The following is a 21,296-nucleotide window of genomic DNA, read 5'->3' on the forward strand; positions in this document are numbered from 1 at the left end:
AAAAGCAACGTGAAGTACGGATTACAAACCCTAATGCCGAGAGGTCTACTTTTGCTACCCTTAACTCAACTCAAGGCGAAAATAGATTTCAACGAGAGAAGTTAAGTCACAATAATCGAGGAGAATGTCCTACATGCACACATTGCCATATGGCAAGACATGTGAAAGAGAAATGCTACGAACTAATGGAATATCCTTCTGGACAAAGACTATTCAAACCTTAAAAAAAATTAAAAGGAGGAATCAGCAGCCACTGTAACTGCATTTATGTCAAAGGCTGAGACTTCAAAGGTAAAAGGTAATGATCCAGGTGAGGTCTCACCTGCGTTCACCATGGAGGAGTATCATCAGCTTCTCTCCCTTGTCAGATCTAGTCAATCAAGTGCAAACTTTGCAGGTGTATATTCTTTCAATCATCAAAAGTCATTGGAAATTACTCTGATCATTGACTCAGAAGCAAGCCAACATATGACCCCCACCTTGCAAAACTTTAGCCAAATTGATACTAATGCCAAATCTTTACCAGTTTGTTTACCAAACGGAAACCGTATTCAAGTGTCTCATGTAGGATCTATTCATCTAAATCCTTATCTCCAACTTGATAATGTTTTGTGTGTTCCCCAATTTGAATTGAATCTTCTCTCAGTCAGTTATATAACCAAGTCCTTAAATTGCTCAATAACATTCTATCCTAATTATTGTGTCTTACAAGACCTTACATCGCAGACGAGGATTGGAGTAGGTGAAAAGAGAAAGGGGTTGTACTACCTCATCACTCATGCTACTCAACCCATGTTTTTTGCCGCAAGATCGACTTTTGATTTATGGCATAGTAGATTAGGTAATGCTTCAATTTCTTGTATGAAACTTTTGAATAAATATGGTTTACACATGAATATTGATGATGATGAATGTCGATGTGATGTATGTCATAAAGCCAAACAAACCCGTCTTACCATTGGTTTAAGTGAAATTTCAATTAAATTTCCCTTTGAGTAAATACATTATGATATATGGGGACCATACTCACAATAGTCTTTAACTAGGGCTCACTATTTTCTTAACATTGTTGATGATTATTAAAGAAGAACGTGGATTTTTTTCATGAGGCATAAGCATGAAACAAAAGATTTTACCAAGAATTTCTTCTTTATGGTTAAAAATCAATTTGATACTAATATCAAAATTATTAGATCTGACAACGGATCTGAGTTTTTCTCTCATGAAATGAATAAATTTTTAGATGAGTTGAGAGTTATTCACCAACATAGTTGTGTAGCTACTCCCCAACAGAATGGGATAGTTGAGCGTAAACACAGACATTTGTTGGAAGTAGCTCATGCTATTCTCTTTCATGCTAACCTTCCTCTTAGGTTTTGAGGAGAGAGTGTTTTAACTGCAGCTTATATTATAAACAGGCTACCTTCACCAAAACTTCAAAACAAGACTCCTTTTAAAAGACTTCTTAATAAAAAACCTTTTTTTTTTATCATTTGAAGGTGTTTGGGTGCCTCTGTTATGCCACTGTTGTGGAACATAAATCTAAATTTGACTCTAGATTAAAACAATGTGTGTTTTTAGGCTATCCATATGGTAAAAAAGCATATAGGGTCTATGATTTAGATACCGACAACATCATCATTAGTAGAAATATGATATTCCATGACAATAAAGTTTTGTTCAAAGACATACTTGCAAAAGAACAAGGACCAGCTCTACCTATGCCACAATTAGATGATATTGAACACCACAACAACAACAACGCCTTCATCCCAAGCAATTGGGGCCGGCGATATGAACCAAAAAGAAAATCATTTTGGGTCCTCCACATGAATCCTTCTCCTCCAATCATTTCTATCCAATGTCATGTCCTCGGTGAGGTTCAAAGCATTCATATCCTTTCTTATCATCTTCATCCAAGTCTTCTTAGGCCTACCCCGACCTCTTTTAGCTAATATTTTTTCCCATTTCTCCATCCTTCGCCGAATATGCCCAAACCATCGTAAACGATTCTCACTCATCTTATTTTCAATGGATGCAACGCCTACCTTCTTACGTATTTCCTCATTCCGAATCTTATCTTTTAGTGTCTTTCTACACATCCATCGAAGCATACACATCTCAGTTACACTCATTTTTTGAATATGATGTCTCTTGGCAGTCCAACATTCCATACCATATAGTAAAGCGGGTCTAATTGTCGTCCTATAAAACTTTTCCTTCAACCGCAAAGACATTCTACGATCGCACAACACTCCAGTTGCACTTTTTCATTTCATCCACCCAACCTTAATCCTATGATTTACATCTCCATCAATTTCTCCATTCTTTTGAATGATAGATCCCAAATATTTGAAACAGTCATCCACCGCTATTTCTTGCTCACCAAGCTTCACTACACTCTCATCACTACTTCGTTGCTTACTAAACCGACATTCTATATATTCTGTCTTACTCTTACTCAACGTAAAACCTCTTGCTTCCAAAGTCTGACTTCATAATTCTAACTTAGCATTAACCCCAGCTCTAGACTCATCAATCAAAACAATATCATCAACAAACAATATACACCACGGCACATTTTCTTGAATTGATCTCGTAAGTTCATCTATCACTATAGCAAAAAGGAAAGGGCTTGATGCAGATCCTTGATATAACCCAACCGTTATAGGAAAATTGTTTGTCACCCCTCCACAAGTGCGGACATTGGTTACTACTCCTTCGTACATATCTTTAATTATATTAATGTACTTGAGAGAGATATTTTTCTTCATCATTGTCCACCAGAGAACATCCCTAGGTACTTTATCGTATGCCTTCTCCAAATCAATAAAAACCATATGCAAATCTTTGTTTCCCTCTCTATATCTCTCAATAAGTTGTCTAAGAAGATGTATAGCTTCCATAGTTGATCTTCCAGGCATAAAACCAAATTGATTCTCCGATATCATGGCAACCTTCCTCAACCTATACTCAATCACCCTCTCCCAAAGTTTCATAGTATGACTCATGAGTTTTATACCACGATAGTTTGTGCAATCTTGTATATCACCCTTATTCTTATAGAGAGGCACTAAAGTACTCTTCCTTCACTCATTAGGCATCTTATTTGTCCGCCAAATCTTGTTAAAAAGATTTGCCAACCATACTAAACCTTTCTCACCCAAACAATTCCAAGCCTCGATAGGTATACCATCTGGGCCAACTGCCTTTCTCGATTGCATTTTCTTCAAAGCCTCTGCAATTTCTTTCTTTTGAATCTTGTGCATGAAGTCACGATTCATCTCATGAAAAGGAATGAAGAAGTCTCCAAGATCCTGGGCATGCCTTCCATTAAATAGCTTATCAAAATAATCTTTCCATCTCTCCTTAATCTCCTCATCTTTAACTAAAACCCTTTGTGTTTCATCTTTGATACATCTAACTATACCCAGATCCCTCGATTTCATATCTCTCCTCTTTGCAAGCCTATAAATATCCTTTTTTCCCTCCTTGGTATCCAACTTGTCATAGACCTCCTTATATACCTTATCCCTCGTGTTTCGAACTACTTTTTTAGCTTCCTTCTTTGCTATCATATACTTCTCCAAATTCTCATTATCACGACTCTTACTTAGATTTCTATAACACTCTCTTTTAACCTTAATAGCTAATTTGAAATCTTTGTTCCACCACGATGTATCCTTACCTAGCGGTGCACCGCCTTTAGACTCACCCAAAACCTCCTTCGCCACCTTTCGCATGCAACCCGCTATCTTATTCCATATTGATTCTGCATCCTCCTCGAGACACCAATTAGCTTCTTTAGCTACCTGTTCTACAAACATTCCTTGTTTAGCTCCTTTCAGTGCCCACCACTTAATTCTAGGATCTATCCTATGTCTATCCATTTTGTGGCATTTTCTAATTTTAAGATCTAAAATTAAGACTCTATGTTGTGTAGCTAAACTTTCGCTCGGTATAACCTTGCAATCGATGCAACAACCCCTATCTCTCTTTCTGAGTAGGAAAAAATCTATCTGACTCTTATTAACCCCACTTTTAAATGTTACTAGGTGAGACTCCCTCAACTTTCATTTATTTCTCCTATACCATAGCATCCATGGATACTCTCAAATCCATCCCTACTAATGCCTACATATCCATTAAGGTCTCCACCAATGAAAATCTTTTCTCCATGAGATATCCCTTGTACTACTCTGTCTAAATCTTCCCAAAATTGATGCTTAGTGGAATCGTCTAAACCGACTTGAGGTGCATAAGCACTAATAAAATTAATAATATCCGTACCTACTACTAATCTAATAAGTATAATCCTATCTCCCTTCCTATAGACCTCAATACATTATCTATAAACTCACGACTAATAACAATCCCAACTCCATTCATATTCTTATGTATTCCTGAATACCAAATCTTATATCCCCAATGTTGTATCACTTTTGCTTTCTCACCTACCCATTTGGTCTCTTGTAAACATAAAATATCAATCTTTCTCCTACACATAACATCTACTAACTCTACCAACTTACCAGTTAAAGACCCTATGTTCCAAGTGGCTAACCTAATTGTATGGTCTTGAACTATCTTTTTTACCCTTACCCATCCAACAAAGTGCGGGAACCCTTGCCTATTTGACCCCACCCCCGGGCGCCGGTTTGATGCATCGCTTCTGGGCAATGTCCTAGCTACCCTTGCCCACTCATCACTGCCTCCGGGCCTATAGAGTACAGAGTGTCGCTTAGTAGGGAACACCCCAACGAAATTCGCATATTGGTTCATATTCATAGGGTGTGTCTAAGTTTTTACGTTGGCTGTCACTGGCCTACCGCAACCCTCCTCCGTTATCCGGGCTTGAACACCAATCCCATTTAAATCCTGTTTCACAAAATCAAGAAACCAACCTACCTTAAGTAACTTAATCCCCAAATCAGCCTTCAATTGAACCCACATCTCATGAGCCCACTTTGGATCCAGACCCGATTAAACATTCTATTGAATCGAACCAAATTGAATTATTTCCACCCATTGAACCATCTCAAATTCCAGTTCATCGATCCACTAGAACTCCCAAACCATCAATATGGCTAAAGGAGTACTATTGCTCTCTCTCGGCTTAACCTAGTCCAAATCTCTATGTGATGCAAGGTAAGGTAACTGATACACGATTTCTAAATTCAAATTCAGTCTTTTTTTATAAGTTCTCTAAAGGCCATCGTGCTTATCTTCTATCTATCTCTGCCAATATTGAACCCACTACCTTTTCATAAGTTGTTAGAGATGATAAATGAAGGGAAGCAATGGACTCAAAAATGTGTGCTCTAAAGAAAAATAACACTTGGATTGTTACTACCTTACCGAAAGGAGTTAAGCCTATAGGATGCAAGTGGGTTTATAAAATTAAGTACAAGTATGATGGTTCAGTAGAAAGGTATACGGCTCATTTAGTTGCAAAAAGATATTCTCAACAGGAAGGGATTGATTACAATGAAACATTTGCTCTTGACGCCAAACTAGTTTCAGTTCAATGTTTACTTGCAGTTGTCAGTGCAAAGAATTGGATTGTGTCAGATGGATGTTCACAATGCTTTTCTTCACGGAGATCTCCATGAGGAGGTATATATGAGTATGCCACCGGGTTATGAAGTTCAGGGAGAGTCACTTGTAAATCCTTATATGGGTTGAAACAAGTAACTCGAATTTGGTTTTCTAAATTTTTTTGTGCGTTAGAAAAATATGGGTTTATTCAATCTATGACAGATTACTCTCTCTTTACCCTTAATACAGAGGATGTTTATGTTGCAGTTTTGATTTATATGGATGACCTTATACTTACTGGAAATAGTCCTATTGTTGTATCACAAGTCAAAGATTTTCTAAATCAAAACTTTCATATGAAAGATTTGGGAAAGTTGAAATTCTTGGGTATAAAGGAGAGTCGATCCAAAGCTGGAATCACTTTGTCATAGAGGAAATATACTCTTGAAATTTTGGATGAAATGAGTCTTATGGGATCTAAGCCCGTCAACTTTCCTATAGAGCAAAGACATGGTCTAGCATCAGAGACAGGAGACCTTATCAAAGATCCAAGTGTGTATCATTGTTTGGTTGGGAGATTGATATATTTAACTATCACCAAACCCGATATTGTCTACTCTGTTCACATTCTTAGCAAGTTCATGCAGGCCCCTCGCTTACCATATATGGCAGCTGCTCTTTGTGTCTTAAGATACATCAAGCTTAACTCTGGTCAAGGTATTATGCTTTATTTTAACTCTTCACTTACTTTACATGGGTATTGTGATTCAGATTGGGTAGCTTGCCCTGAATCAAGAAGGTCTATTACTGGTTATTATATGTTCTTGGGGTCATCTCTCATATCTTGGAAAACTAAGAGACAGAGTGTTGTTTCGAGATCTTCAACAGAATCAGAATATCGAGCTATGGCAAATGTGGTATGTGAAATAGTTTGGCTTAAGACTCTTCTTCATGATCTTCATGTGCATTAGTCTACTCCTGTGGATTTATTCTGTGACAATCAAGTTGCCATGCACATTGCAGCTAATCTTGTATATCATGAGTGTACCAAACATATAGATTTGGATTGCCATATTGTGCATAAGTATCTCAAGGCTTGATTAAAACACGCTATGTGCATACTAAAGATCCGCTAAGAGACTTATTCACTAAGGCATTGGGCAAGAATGTGTTTCACTATCTATTAACCAAACTGGGAGTATCAGATTTATACTCACTAGTTTGAGGGAGAGTGTTAAGACATGGTTTCATCTCTATTTATGTAAAGTTTTCATATTGAACGGCTAGACGATTGTGCTTATCATGAGATGAAAAAAAGGTGGTTGGAGTTGTGGTGTAAGGCACTGCGTGTCACTATCTTTGGCAACTGGTTGCAACTCCTTTTAGAAACTGGTTTAGTGTTTCTTGTGTTATTTGTTTGTAAAGTGTTTGTATTGTTGTGTACTTAAAGGTTTATAATGCTATTGAATTTAAGAAAGAATGTTATCAAGTTCTATCTCTCTCTCTCTTAGTTTTCTCAGTGGATGGTTGTGGTTACATGTTTCGTTGGTATTTGGAAATTACCTGGAAAAGAAATGGTAATAGATAATCAATGGGCCTGATGCACCACATGTAATTTCTCAACGATAAAGTATTTTGAAAGATTTTTATTATTATTTTTTGTTTTTATCAAAAAATCTTGTAAAATATTTAAAATTATTATAAATAATATGTTGTAAAAATATTAGAAAAATCATAAATAAATATGTAGCAAGTAATATGGGTGCATGAGTAAGATATATATTTCCACTACAAGAAAAACCTCATTAGCGACAAAAATTTGTGACAGAAATAATCCGTCACAAATTTACGCCGAATTAGCTAGAGAAAACTAGTTGTCGCCAAAATTAAAAGTAGCAATGGAATTAGTGACGAAAAAATTCTGTCGTAAAATCCATCGCTACTTAGTGACGAAAAAATCTCATCTCAAAATTTGTCGCAAATTAGGCACAGATTAGCGACGAAAAGTTTTTTCCACTAATTTGTCGCAAGTTAGCGACGGATGTTGCGACAGAATTTTTCCATCGCTAATTCGCGATATAAAAAAGCCCATTTAGGGCACGATCTCTCTCTTTCCTCCTCCCCCCTCCTTTCTTCTCTCCAAATCCTCCTCGTCATTGCCTTCATTGATGCCATCACAGCTCAAGGCATCGAACCCACAGTCAGGGATCATCGAGCCCAGGTGATCGCTAGCATCGAGCACAGGTGATCATAGAGCCCCGAGCTCATCCTTGCCCTTTGCGGCATCCCTTGACCAGGAGATGGCATCATCTTCCTTTCCCTCTTCCTCCATCCACACCACTCTATTCACCCTCAGAGGTAACACATTACAAATCTCTCTCTCTCTCTCTCTCTCTCTCTCTCTCTCTCTCTGTATTTCAATGGGGTTTTCTAGTGATGGATACATGATCAAAGGAGAAAACAAAAAAAAATAGAGATTCTAATCTCTTAATGCTTGATGTTGTTTTTCTTATGATTCAATTTCTTTAAAATAAATGAATGAGAAATCGTATGAGGATTTTTTTCGTATAGTCACACTATAAGAAAAATGCCAATTAGCGACGGATGCTATCCGTCGCTAACGTGCTTAGCAATGGATTCGCGATGGATAGCGTCTGTCGCATAATCTTAGTCGCTAAATTTTGATGGCATTTATCTATCGCTAATTAGCGATGTCGTAGCGACGGAGTATATCCGAATAAATTCCGTCGCTAACTTTTGGTCGGCAAGTTAGCGATGAATTTGCGATGGAATATAATTCGTCACTAATCCGTCACAAAATTTTAAAAAAAAATAAAAAAAAGGGCCCCGAGGTGTGCGCCTCATACGCCTTTTCCATATTAAACACTGTGGAGCTAAACTCTTTCCCATAAACAATTTATTAAAAGGTAAAAGATCACACAAAACATTGTTAAATTTTTATTAGCAAGGATTTCATATTTTTTTTCGGGCTCAAATTCAAACTATCACATTTGCTGACCAAGTGAAGAGCTGATATGAATATAACTACCATAAGAATTGTTGCATTATATACAAAATTATGTGACAGTATGTTCCATTGCAACAGTTTTCCATATTAAAAAATTGCACATGGAAAATGCTAAAATCTTGACAAATTGGATGTATAAGATACATTAGGCTGATGTGATCTTGTGGACTCAAACTACTTTCTAGAAATCTTATCATTATCCAATCTTTGTTCAAGCACAACCAACACTCAGCTCATCATAGTCATACTGGTCAGTCTTGGACTACTCAGTTCGACTAGAAAAGAGAACTCTTTCAAATTACGTTTGAATTAATAAAAACAATTCAGTAAGAAGATCATAGATGAACATAATGTCATCCATTTGATTAAACTTTATAACAAAATGTTGGGCCTGACTAAGCTTTGTGCATGGCTAAATGCAGGGAAGATTAAGAAGAGGAAAAAGAGAAGTACCTTTTGCATGTTAAGATACTTCCACACCATAATCTGGTTCTGGGAATATCCATGAGTGCTTACTATTTCATTTACATTTTTACTCCACACAAGATTGCAAACCTGTAGCAGCATTATTATGAGGTTAATCAACAATCAAGAAAATAAAGAATAGACATTACTAGAGAAAGAAAAAAACTTCAATCTTTAAAAACAACAAAGAGAATAAATAACAAACTTTAGAAAAATAGAAAAAAACTTCAATCTTTAACTGTAACAAAATTTTTACCTGACTTCCCGTGTCTATGAAATTTATTTGATTGTTGTTTGCAGTGTTCCAAAAGAGAATGCATCGGTCAGCAGTTCCACCACCTGATGCAAGAAGGCCACTTTGATGAGGTGACCAAGCAATGGCCTTCACAGCAGCAGTGTGCTCTGTAAGCTTCAGTAGAGGCTGCTGTGAATGTTGATTCCATATCAAGAGCTGGTTCCAAAAAAATCATCCAGTTGTAAGCAATGATCAATTTTTAAAGCATAGAAATATGTTCTCTGCATCAAATTAATTACTATCTTAGCATATTGTAGACCTGATTGTCATTTCCACCTGATGCTAGTTCTCTGTCGTCATGGGACCATTTTAATCCACATACCTATCATTATAGCAGGAAAAGTAGAAGATAAATGTTAATATGCCCATCATGAACAAACACACAAGCACATATAGTATGGGAGATAATCAAAATGGCATTAGCAAAAGCAGTACACGTCATATTTTTGACCAACAAGTTTGCTAACAAAGTCATTAGGGACACGAATATCATGTTGAAGGATGTGTCTGTCTCTATTTCCAGAAGATAGTATGCATGAGCTCCATGCTAGCACTCATGTTCTTGTTTGATGACCATCCATGCTTCGAACTCTTTTGCAGCGAGTTCCATCCCATATTTGTTAAAGCACATGCAATTGGTAATCACTATCTAAATTGCACAAAATTATGTGATTGTACATAGGGCTTTGGCATGTTAAAATCTTCATGGTGAACGGAGAAGATTAAAATTGCACATGGAAAATGCAACAATAAAAACTAAGCGACATGCAAGAAAATGAACAGATGACCGAAAAAAGGCCTGATGTAAATTATAGTAACAGAAAACATAAATATAATCCACCCTCAATGACTTACTCATCGCCAACTATTCCCAAGGAATTCATTCACAAAAATGGCATTCTGCCCATACATAAGTGGTGAAATCCAGTAGCCCCAGATCCACCATTTCTTAATATCATCTGTTGCAAATGAATACGATTCACTAAATAACTATAATTTTTAAGAAAATGCTTACATCTTAATAAAGAAGGATGCATCTATAAGAAAAGGAAAGAAAGAGAACAACCATATGGTAGCCTTACCTTTGGAGAGTATGAAACCACCAAGAATGACAATCTCAAGCATTGTGAAGGATCCAAATGTATTTGAAATAATCAGGTCACAGCCCAAGGAATCAATTAAACGGAAAAGACCAGATGTCGTTTGGTTAATTGCTAGAAGCAGGAGATATTGCCTGAACATCCTGTAGTTAGAGCATGGGAGAACATTTTGTATTTGAATTGCATTAGATTCCAACTAAGGGAAGCAATAGATTATTATTTCTTGTTCATACAATATTCTCTTGATTAGGCAGAAAATGTGAAAGAGGCCATGATTTAATCAGAGATAGAAATAATCTTCAAAGTGAATTTAATGCCTCACCTGCCAGCATTTGGATCAAAACCCACCACATAGTAAGTCAAAAACACCCATACAGCAGCCTCAACAATTTATACAGGGACGTTAGCAATCCATACAGAGAGTGAATATGCCCATGCTGGATAGAAATGCTATAAAAAACAGGCAGTCTTGCAATTGTCATAGAAAGCTCAACAAAGCCATTGAACATAAGTAAGACTAGCCCAAAAAACAGAGCACCCAAATAAATTACTCCATCATTCACAGTGTTTCAGTGCATCTCAGTACGTAGAAAGAGTGTCATTGTGATAATGCCGACGACCGTAAGCTCTAACAAGATTAAAATATATAAAATGATTGAGCAAATCATGAAAAAAATCTTGTCAATAAATTGAAAGTGCAATAAGGTTTAGGAAATCAGCAGTGTTTTTTTTTTACTTTTATTTCTTAAACTTTTGTACAAGCCAAGCATTATCAATTTCAGCACAGGATTTGAGAATGAATGCATTTTAGGCCAACAAAAAACCCCAACAAAAAAGTGATATGTTAACGAGTGACAAAAACCCCCCAACAAAAAAAGAAATTAATAAGCACAAACCCATTTGTCCCTCTCTCTCTACCTCTTCTGCAATTCCTCAGAATGAACCATCGGCACCAAAATCCACACCTCTGAGCCCTCGAACTCCACCGTCAACGACTCGATCTTTATCCAACTCCGGTTGTCGATTGCCTTCGACTGGAGCTCCTCCAACGACACATCGCCATATTTCTCAGCAAGGGGATTGGTCTCCTCGACAGTTGCGGCGGCAGCTACGGTCGACGGCAGCTTCCTTCCTCGCGGCCTTCTTGCTTAGGGCTTTGCCTTCCTCCTCCACGAGCGAGAAGGGGTCATCATCGCCGGAGATGATGCGGACGACGACGGAGTTGACCTGGGGGAAGAGGGAGGCGAAGCGCCCTAAGCATAACGAGAGAGAGAGAGAGAGGGCGGGAAAAAATGTGCCCTAATTTGGTAGCTTTAATTGAAAATTAGCGATGGAATCAGCGAGAGAAATATTCTATCGCTAATATGCTATAAATGTTGCGGCAAAATTTTTTTGTCGCTAATGAGTGATGGATTGGCGACGGAAGCTTTTCTGCCGCTAATTTTGTGAATATTATGAAGATTGGTGACAGATAGGTTTCTCTCACTAAGTTCATCGCTAATTTGCGATGGAAAAAATCCATCGCAAATATCTGTCGCTAATCAGGGTTTTTCTTGTAGTGTCACAACAAGGTGATTTTAGCTGTCAACTTTTTCATGATCGCCTTCAAAAAACTAAATGTTGTCTTATGTAAAGTCATTGAAGTGTGATTATCCTCTTGATTTGGAATCATTACTGGTTTCTGTTAAGAGCACCATTTTCTTTTTGTTTTTGAAGCGGTGGTTTTGATTTCCCTTTGTTTGATTCACTAGTGAATGGATTCCGCATTGCAAGAATTGCCACTCTGTTTCTTCATTTTTCTGGTTTTTCTTTTTTTATCCTTATTGGCTTTTCCATTTGGTCTATGGATGTTCCACAGGCAGCCGGTCATTGGTGATGGCAAGGGGTGGGTTCTCGGGGCTCTTTCTTGACTCGAGTGTGCAAGTCTATCAATCGTTTGATTATAGTTCATCAATCATACTTAAAAATATATCTCGTAAGTCTATCAACGATTGATCAATTGATCGATAGATCACTCCTTTCATTTTATGCATTTTTCCTTTGTAATGGCAAAAATGTGATAGTCAAGTTAAATGAGATAGGTTGTTGCTTCAACGGTTGTTTCCTTTGTGAATCTAGGTGTTGCATTGTGTCCAATTAGATCAAGTGTCCTCTCTTCTATATAAATTTGTGGGCTATAGAAAGACCGGCTTGATTCTGTTTCTTGTTTTCAATGCCATGTCACGAATTTTTAACTCAAGAAAGATCTTTTATGACTTAAATATGGGATTTACAACTTTGATAAAAAAAAATTAGATTCCAGTCCCCAGTTTGCCTTAGGTAAAATCTGGCTGATTGTTGCCAATGGTGGGACAATTTGCAGCCAAAGAAATTTCTTCTTTATTGACATTAGAGGGAATGTTGCTATTGTTTATTGGTTGGATGCACATGAAGGACTATGTTCATATTGGTATGCACCATTATGCGGTAGAGCGTGCTAATTTCTTTTGGGTTATTATGCAGTTGTGAAACCTGAAATCTTTTCTTTTCTTGCTTTTTTCTTCAGTGGTTCAAGCATTGAATTCTCGTAATGACCTTTTTGATCTCCAACTCACACTTAGAGTTGAAGATGTAGTGCAATTGAAGCCTCCAAGTCTTTGGTTGAATGTGGAGGTAATGCTTTGATCACTCTACCGGTGTTTTACTTCTTGCATTGCTTGCATCATATTCATGCTTAGTGTCCATATTTTGTTTCCATTTTTTATCTTGGTGATTCTCATAATTGTTGCATTCTCCACCAAAACTGCTTTGTAGCTTTTTAGGAGAGTCTCGTGTAAAGTAGTTGCTTAAGTGTACATTTTGAGGGAACAGGCGTAGGAATCTGGCTCTATTGGTTCTTACCATTTATGATTTTCTTTCTATTTCATATTTGATATTTTTTATTCTATCTAATATTGTTTTTTTTCTTTCGCTTTCAGCACGATGTCTTCTATACATAGCATAAACTAAGCATGAGGGCATACATTCTTTCTATATCAAAGGGGGCGGCGGTTAATTATATTTCATCTCTAGAAGTTGGTTTCTTGAATAGCATTGTGTCCAGTTTTAATGACACCAAGACGAAGCTAATTTTATGCTTTTCAGATTCAGGAACTATTAATCCTTCAACTAATCTAAACTATGGTTCACTCTTGAAGAACTTCACATTTATTAAGACATTTGCTTCTGGAATTCTAGTGACAAAGAGTTATATATGGCTCACAGGTGCAAATCAATATCTATTGCCTCATACATCTCTTGTCTTGGATGCTCATACTACAGGACTGGAAGTTTATGTGTCTGATTTTGCAAATGATAACGCTTTAAGCTATAATTACAGCTATGATCTAGTGGTTGAATATTTGTCTTTTGTTCAAAATGCTGATTTTTCTGTTGATGGTGAACTCCAATAGACATGGTATGTTCGAAATGCTAATTTCAATTACATGTTTATTATTATTTCAAAAACATAAAGATTGAAACTATGTTGCAGTTGAGCTTGTTACAAATCAAGCACTCTTTCCAGGAGACTCTGAACTTCAACAGCTATTGCACATATTCAGGTTCTACTACCTCACCCTTAACTTCATTAGTTTTTCCTTCTATATGAACTACTGCATTGCTTCAAATGGTCAGCTAGAAATTATTTACTTTGGTTGTAGGTTGCTGGGAACTCCAAACGAAGAGGTGTGGCCTGGTGTAAGTGCACTAAAAAACTGGCATGAGTACCCATAATGGAAGCCAAAGAGTTTATCAACAACAGTTCTTGATCTTCACCCTGTTGGCCTGGATCTTCTCTGGGTATTATATGCCCCATTCCATCTTTTTCTTTTAGATTAATAAGTTCATGTTAACTCCTTGACTTACATATGTGATCTAACATCTGCAGAACATGTTGCAATATGATCCCTCAAAAAGAATTGTTGCAAAGAAGGCAATGGAGCACGCTTACTTTGATGATTTGAACAAAACTCACCTTTGAGAAGCGGTTTTCTCATTGGCAGTGTGCAATCTCACCCTCTTAAGTGAGATCATTTGTGGTTGGAATTGACTTGATTTGAATTTTTTTTCTTTACAAGAAAATGATCATATGTATTTTCTATGTATGTCTTACATTATTGCGAACCCATCTGTAGAGGGCGGGGAAGAAGATGAAGGTGTCGATGATCAAGTTGTCAAAGTAGTGGATATTGTTGACACTTTCAGACTTCAAGTAGAGCTTGTGTGTGTGTGTGTGTGCATTACAGATATTGTGATGTATATATACAACTAAAAAATGCATCAAGGCTGATCATTGCATTGTTTTTTTTCACAGGAGCAACCTTGTTTTGACAAGAAGCAGTTTGTGACTTATATGAAACGTTACATTAAGCTGCTTACTCCCAAGATGGATGGGGAGCAACAAAAACTGTTCAAGAATCACATTGAGGGAGCAACCAAATTTCTTCTCTCTAAGCTTAGTGACCTTCAATTGTGAGCACTTTGCTTTTTTTGTTGGGCCATGTTACTTTTTAAATGAAACGATTATTGTCATGCGCAAGGTAAAATACATGCTTAAGGGATAATCACAAATTTTGACTTTTTCTCTTCAATTCATCATAGTTTTAAAAGATTTCTTCCAAAAACAATAAAAACTCAAATAAATTATATAATGCAAGGAAGCGGCTCACTGAAAAACATATGATATGTCGACTAACCAGATCAAAAATTTCCTGTCTTGTGTGAGGTCTTTTATGGAATAAGATGTTTTACTAATGAAGCTACCTCTACTTGAATTTGCAGGTAGCAAATGCCCTTTACTATAATGCAGCTTTAACACTCGGCATATTACACAAACTTGGTGTTGCAGCAGAGGTTTTCAATCTTTGGTTCCAGATGCTGCAATAAGTTAAAAAAAAGTGGTGCACCCCCCTTGCAGTAAGGGGGTTTCGAGGGCTGCCCCTCTGGCGTGGGTCCCTGAAAGATTTTTTTTGGGGCTTATGTTTGAGACCCGGTGTCTTATGGATCAGACTCGATTTTTTACTAGCAGCTTAGTTAAAATTGTATTAAAAAAAAATCTTATTTTTTGGTAAAATGAGGACTTTGACCCTCATTTGACTAAAAAATTCAAAGCGTGTACGCATCGGCTTGAGGTGTGCCTCGCCTCGAGGCGTGCACCTAAAGACGTATGAGGTGCATGCCTCGGGGCTCTTTTATAATTTTTTTAAAATTTTATGATGGATTAGCGACGGATATTATCCGTCGCTAATATTCAGTGATGGATTTTTTATGTTTTGCGATAGATTATATTCCGTTGTTAATTCCATCGCTATTTTAGCGATGGAATATAATCCGTCACAAAACCAAATCAGTGCTTATTTAGCGACGGACTCACAACAGAATATGACATTTGCTAATCCATCACAAATTAGTGATGGAAGTAGCGACAGATAAGTTATGTCGCTTATTAGCGACCAGGAAATTGAGACGGACAATATTCGACGCTAATTCGTTGTCAACCCATCGCTAAAATGTTTAGTGACGGATTGGCGATGGATTAGCGTCGAATATCGTCTGTCACCAATCCATGTTTTTCTTGTAGTGTTCCTTAATGTGAATTATGCATACAAGTCACTAAAAATAATCTCTAATATGGGTATATAAGATCTTTTTTATTCGATGAAGAGGTAGATAAGATAGATATTATCTTAATATAAGTGTAAATATATCTTATAATAAATAGTTTCATATCATCGAGGAAATTGAGGGGTATATATTTAATACAATTGATTGTAAGTGGAATCTAGTTGAAAACTCATATGATGCAAGTCGTTTTGAGTAAAACTAACCTTGTTGATATGTTCTAACACAGGGGTGGAGCTAGAAATCTAAATTAGGGTGGGCACAAATGTGTGTGTGCGGGTGTGTGTGTGTGTGTGTATATATATATATATATATGTATATATATATATAGAGAGAGAGAGAGAGAGAGTTTGGGGGAGTCAAGGTGGGTGCCCACCGACCTAAATCTCCTTATTGGGGATTTTAAGGTCAAGGTGAGCGATAAGGAGATTTGTGTCAGGGTGGGCACTACCTACCATGGTCAGTATGTGGCTTCGCCATTGGTTCATCATAATCAATTTAATGGAAAATGACCCTTGGATCATATTTTTTCAATGAAATAACATGCTTTTCTGAGTAAAAAAAAATCAGTGCATTTACAACCATCAAATTTTGCATCTTCAGAAAAACCTATACTCAGGTCGGGTTCTGGTGGATTCAAAAGCTAGTTCCCACCAAAACCAGCATGTAGATCATATCCATGGAGATGTTTGGATCTCAAAAGTACAAAAAAGAAAAGTTGCTAAGTTATTTGTACATAAAATCGATTATAGCAAATTTTAACAAAGAAATGAGATTTCTTTAATAGACATGTTTTGCCACACATGAGATATGACATTATGGTCTGCTCAAATCACGTAGGTAACAGCCTGCTTACTCGCAGTTATCCACGGGTATTCCTTTTTGAACCAAAGACTAAGGCCCTACCTGTTTTGGTGGTGACATCTTTGGAGAAGTCATTTTCTAAATACATTTTATTTTTGAAAACAAGATTTTTTAAAACTTGGTTTTCTAAAGGCAGTTTAGCAACTTACACGAGCGCTCTCGTCATGAGCTTACGATAATTTAGGACTGGTGAACGAGCCCAAACGACTCAGCCTGTGGTCAAACTCAGGTCATTAAAGTTGAGTTATGAATCAAGAACATGATATATATATATATATATATATATATATATATATATATATATATATATATATATATATATATATATATATATAGTGTTGTGCGATCGTAGAATGCCATTGCGGTTGAAGGGAAAGATTTATAGGACGACTATTAGGTCTGCTTTACTATATGGTACAGAATGTTGGGCTGCCAAGAGACATCATATTCAAAAAATGAGTGTAGCTGAGATGCGTATGCTGAGATGGATGTGTGAAAATACAATAAAAGATAAGATTCGGAACGAGGAGATACGTAAGAAGGTAGGCGTTGCACCCATTGAAAATAAGATGAGAGAGAATCATTTACGGTGGTTTGGACATATTCGGCGAAGGCCTAATGATGCTCCAGTTAGAAGGATGGAGAAATGGGAAAATATATTAGTTAAAAGAGGTCGGGGTAGGCCTAGGAAGACATGGATGGAGGTGATACGAAAGGATATGAATGCTTTGAACCTCACCAAGGACATGGCATTGGATAGAAATGATTGGAGGAGAAGGATTCATGTGGAAGACCCATAATGATTTTCTTTTTTGGTTCATATCGCCGACCCCAATTATTTTGGGATGAAGGCGTAGTTGTTGTTGTTGTTGTTGTATATATATATATATATATATATATATATATATATATATATATATATATATATATATATATAGAGAGAGAGAGAGAGAGAGAGAGAGAGAGAGAGATTGTGTTTCACTATTACTCCACGATGTTCGTTTGTAATATAAGTAGTAGAGCCCAAGAATAAATGATTACTCCACGATGTTTGTTTGTTCGGACTCAGGTAGAACCAGACTTGGATCAGATTGGGTATGGTATCAGATCTGGACCCAAGTTCTAATCAGGTCTACTATAAGAAAAACCATACCCGAACCCGATAGGAACTACATGAACCAAACCCAGACCATACCTGGTAAAAACCATATGTTTATCATTTTTACATTGAAAATTTGTTTGTCTTAATCAAAACTCGGGTTGTGTCCGGGTCTCGTATAAAATTTCACAAACTATATATATATATCAAGAGAGAGAGTAGGTGGCAGCTGCTAACCACTTTTCTAGATATACAAGGATTGTGAAGGATTTTTCTCATGTTTTTCTTAATTTTGACTATAGCGATTTACTAAGAAATGACACTTGGATCATGTTTTTTTTATTTTATAAAAATATATTTTTTTAAGCCTTGAATATCTAAGAAAACCTTAGACTGACAATTTTTAAACATTATAAAAACCTACATGCATATCAGAATCGGATGATCCAAAAGTCGATTCCTATAAAATCAAACATGTAGAACACATTTGTATTGTCAAATTAAAGGAAAACATGAAAAAAAAAACATTTGAAAACCTAATTAGTTAGAAAAGTGATTAGCAGCTACCACCTTTTCATATATATATATACGCGAAGAGAGAGAGAGAGTAATGGACCGGTGCTAAACCCATTTGGTGTTAGACCCCATGTTTAATAGGTTTTTTGGGCTTTTTTCGTTTTACTTTTAAATTCTAACCGTACATATGTGATCTATGTACTTGATTTTAAATTGACAATGCTCCACACATTTATATGGCCGGAACCGCATAAAAAGCATGGGAGAAGCTGAAAAACTCATTTAGCACGCAGTTTAGCACCAAATGGGTTTAGCACAGACCCATTACTATATATATCGTTTAATAATGATGTCATTATGTACAAGCACCTCCATGGCAAAGATGGTTTTCATCCGGATCTGACTCCGTGGATAGATTCAGCATGTTCAAAATACTGGGAACCGATAGGTTGAAAAAACATGATTTTATAACTCTAAAAAATATCACACTATAGGTCATTGATTTTTGAAGCCTAATAAAAAACTGTCTATGTGCTGTAATCGGACAGTCTATGTGATGGTTCCCACTAAGAAAACCATGAGATCACATTTATAATGTTAGTTTCGTGAAAAAACTAATATTTGTAAAAAAATGATTAAAAAAGAGGTGTTTGCACCTCATGTCACCGTTACCAATATATATATATATATATATATATATATATATATATATATATATATATATATATATATATATATATATATATATATATATATGGGGGGGGGGGGGGAGTAAGGAACCGTTAGGAAATATGTAATATTATTTTTTACCATTTTTTTGGCACATCTGACCCTCCAGATGTGATCAACATGTTAAGTTTAAGTAGAAACTAATCTTTGTAATTTTTGTTTCTGACGTACATGTCAATCGCCTACAATGTATCAAATTTTCAAACATAAAAAAACATTTAAATTTAAAAACTATAATCCAAGGGTTGATTCCTACTATTTTTATAACTATATTGAACATTCCTACTAATTTTATGAGGGTTTTTTTTACTCACAAGGATAGCTCATCTTATATATATAATTAGTTTCACATTAACTATAATATCTCATTATAACACAAAGGCAGAAGACAAAGCAATAATAAATGCACTTAAAATATACTTATAAATATTTTATATTAGTTTTAAAATTTTTTATATTACATTTAACAAAATAGCAAATACAATTCAAATATACATTTTAAACATCCTCAAAATTATATTTTCAAACATACATGCTTAAACATACATTCAAATATAAGCATACACTTTAAACATCCATTTAAATATAAACATACACTCCAAACATATATCCTCTCTAAACCCCCTACTCCTTACATCCTCTGCAAACTTGCAACAAACATACTTCAAATACAAACACCCTACATCCTCTTCAAGCTTGCAATAAATACACTTCAATTATGAATCCCCTACATCCCTTATATATGTCTTCTAAATAGGCTATAAGCCTCCAATTTTGTCCTAACATGAATGAAATCATAAACCTGATTCAAGATAAAACACAACTATGAGAGCCATCATAAGAAATAACATATATAGCTATTATAATCAAGAATAAGTACAATATGACAATTCAAAAAAAAAAGGAACAATTATGGTAATGTTAGTGATGATGATACCAGTATGAGAATTCAAAAGTATATCGACTTTAAGCACACGTAATGGGGCATGTATTATTGAATATGTTGCAAACCCTTATAAATTTGATGAATCACAAAGAGAAAGAAATTGTAGCATATGTAAAAAGATACTCTTGTTTGCTCAAAAGGGCTATATGTTCCTGATTAGGGGCTACTGCAATTTGTCATGTGACATGGGACAACCATAGTTCAAAACCCAGCCAGGGCATCCCTTGCAGCAAAGTTGAAGCTGAATGCACTCTTGGATGGACGGGACAGAAGCTCAAGGGTAAAAGCTTGCCAATGTGTGGTCAATAATGACGGCTTGACCTAACCACACACACACAAAAGAAAAAGAAACAACAACAGCTTATGTTGAACTCATATGGCGGAAGTCAATTACCACTAAGAGTACAAATGGGAGAGTAAGCCCAAGCTTGAATTCAAGTTTGGCTTATCAAAAAATACTGCATTTGAGTTACTCTCAAGCATGAGTTTTGCTTAGTTTTGTTGACTAAGTTCTATATCACATTGAAAAATGAACCTCACACCTTACTAGCCAAGCATGAGAATAGTTTCATTTTGTTCAGAAGCTTTATATCACGTTCAATGTTGGTTTTCAGCTCAGGTCTGATAAAAGTTTAGGAAGAAAAGATGTCTAATTTATATTTTTGTGCCAAAAAAAAAAGATTTGAAGAAAATCAGGTCTCTGTTATCACTTTAATATTTAAATATTTTCAAAGAATCGCAATTCTTGGATTATAACAACTTCTAAAAATATCATTGATTATTTTGAAAAATCAATGAATCGCTAAATATGATGAAAGCAACTGAACCCCATATATTTTAGCCTATATACTACATGTAAACCCTAGGTTTCAGGCCTGCATGCTTCTGTATGCTTCTGCCAAGCATTGTCAATTTGTCCCTTTGGCAGAATACAAGCATGTTTTGTTAGCAAGTAAATTTTATCTCTTATTTGTCATGATGAACAATGAGATTATCGGAGAAACTAGATCTCAAGAACTTTGCCAACTACACTATATTAGTAAATAGATATATCAAATACATATAGTATCCAAGGG

At 36.0% G+C, this 21,296-nt stretch overlaps 1 pseudogene; it reads right to left on the bottom strand.

Moving 5' to 3' along the window:
* Positions 1-4,797: 4,797 nt before the first annotated feature.
* LOC149830341 (protein FIZZY-RELATED 3-like) lies at positions 4,798-10,568 on the bottom strand (annotated as a pseudogene).
* Between the last annotated feature and the right edge of the window lie 10,728 nt (positions 10,569-21,296).

Source organism: Nuphar pumila, chromosome 8 (assembly GCF_984573655.1).
Source record: "Nuphar pumila chromosome 8, dmNupPumi1.hap1.1, whole genome shotgun sequence".
NCBI lineage: Eukaryota > Viridiplantae > Streptophyta > Magnoliopsida > Nymphaeales > Nymphaeaceae > Nuphar > Nuphar pumila.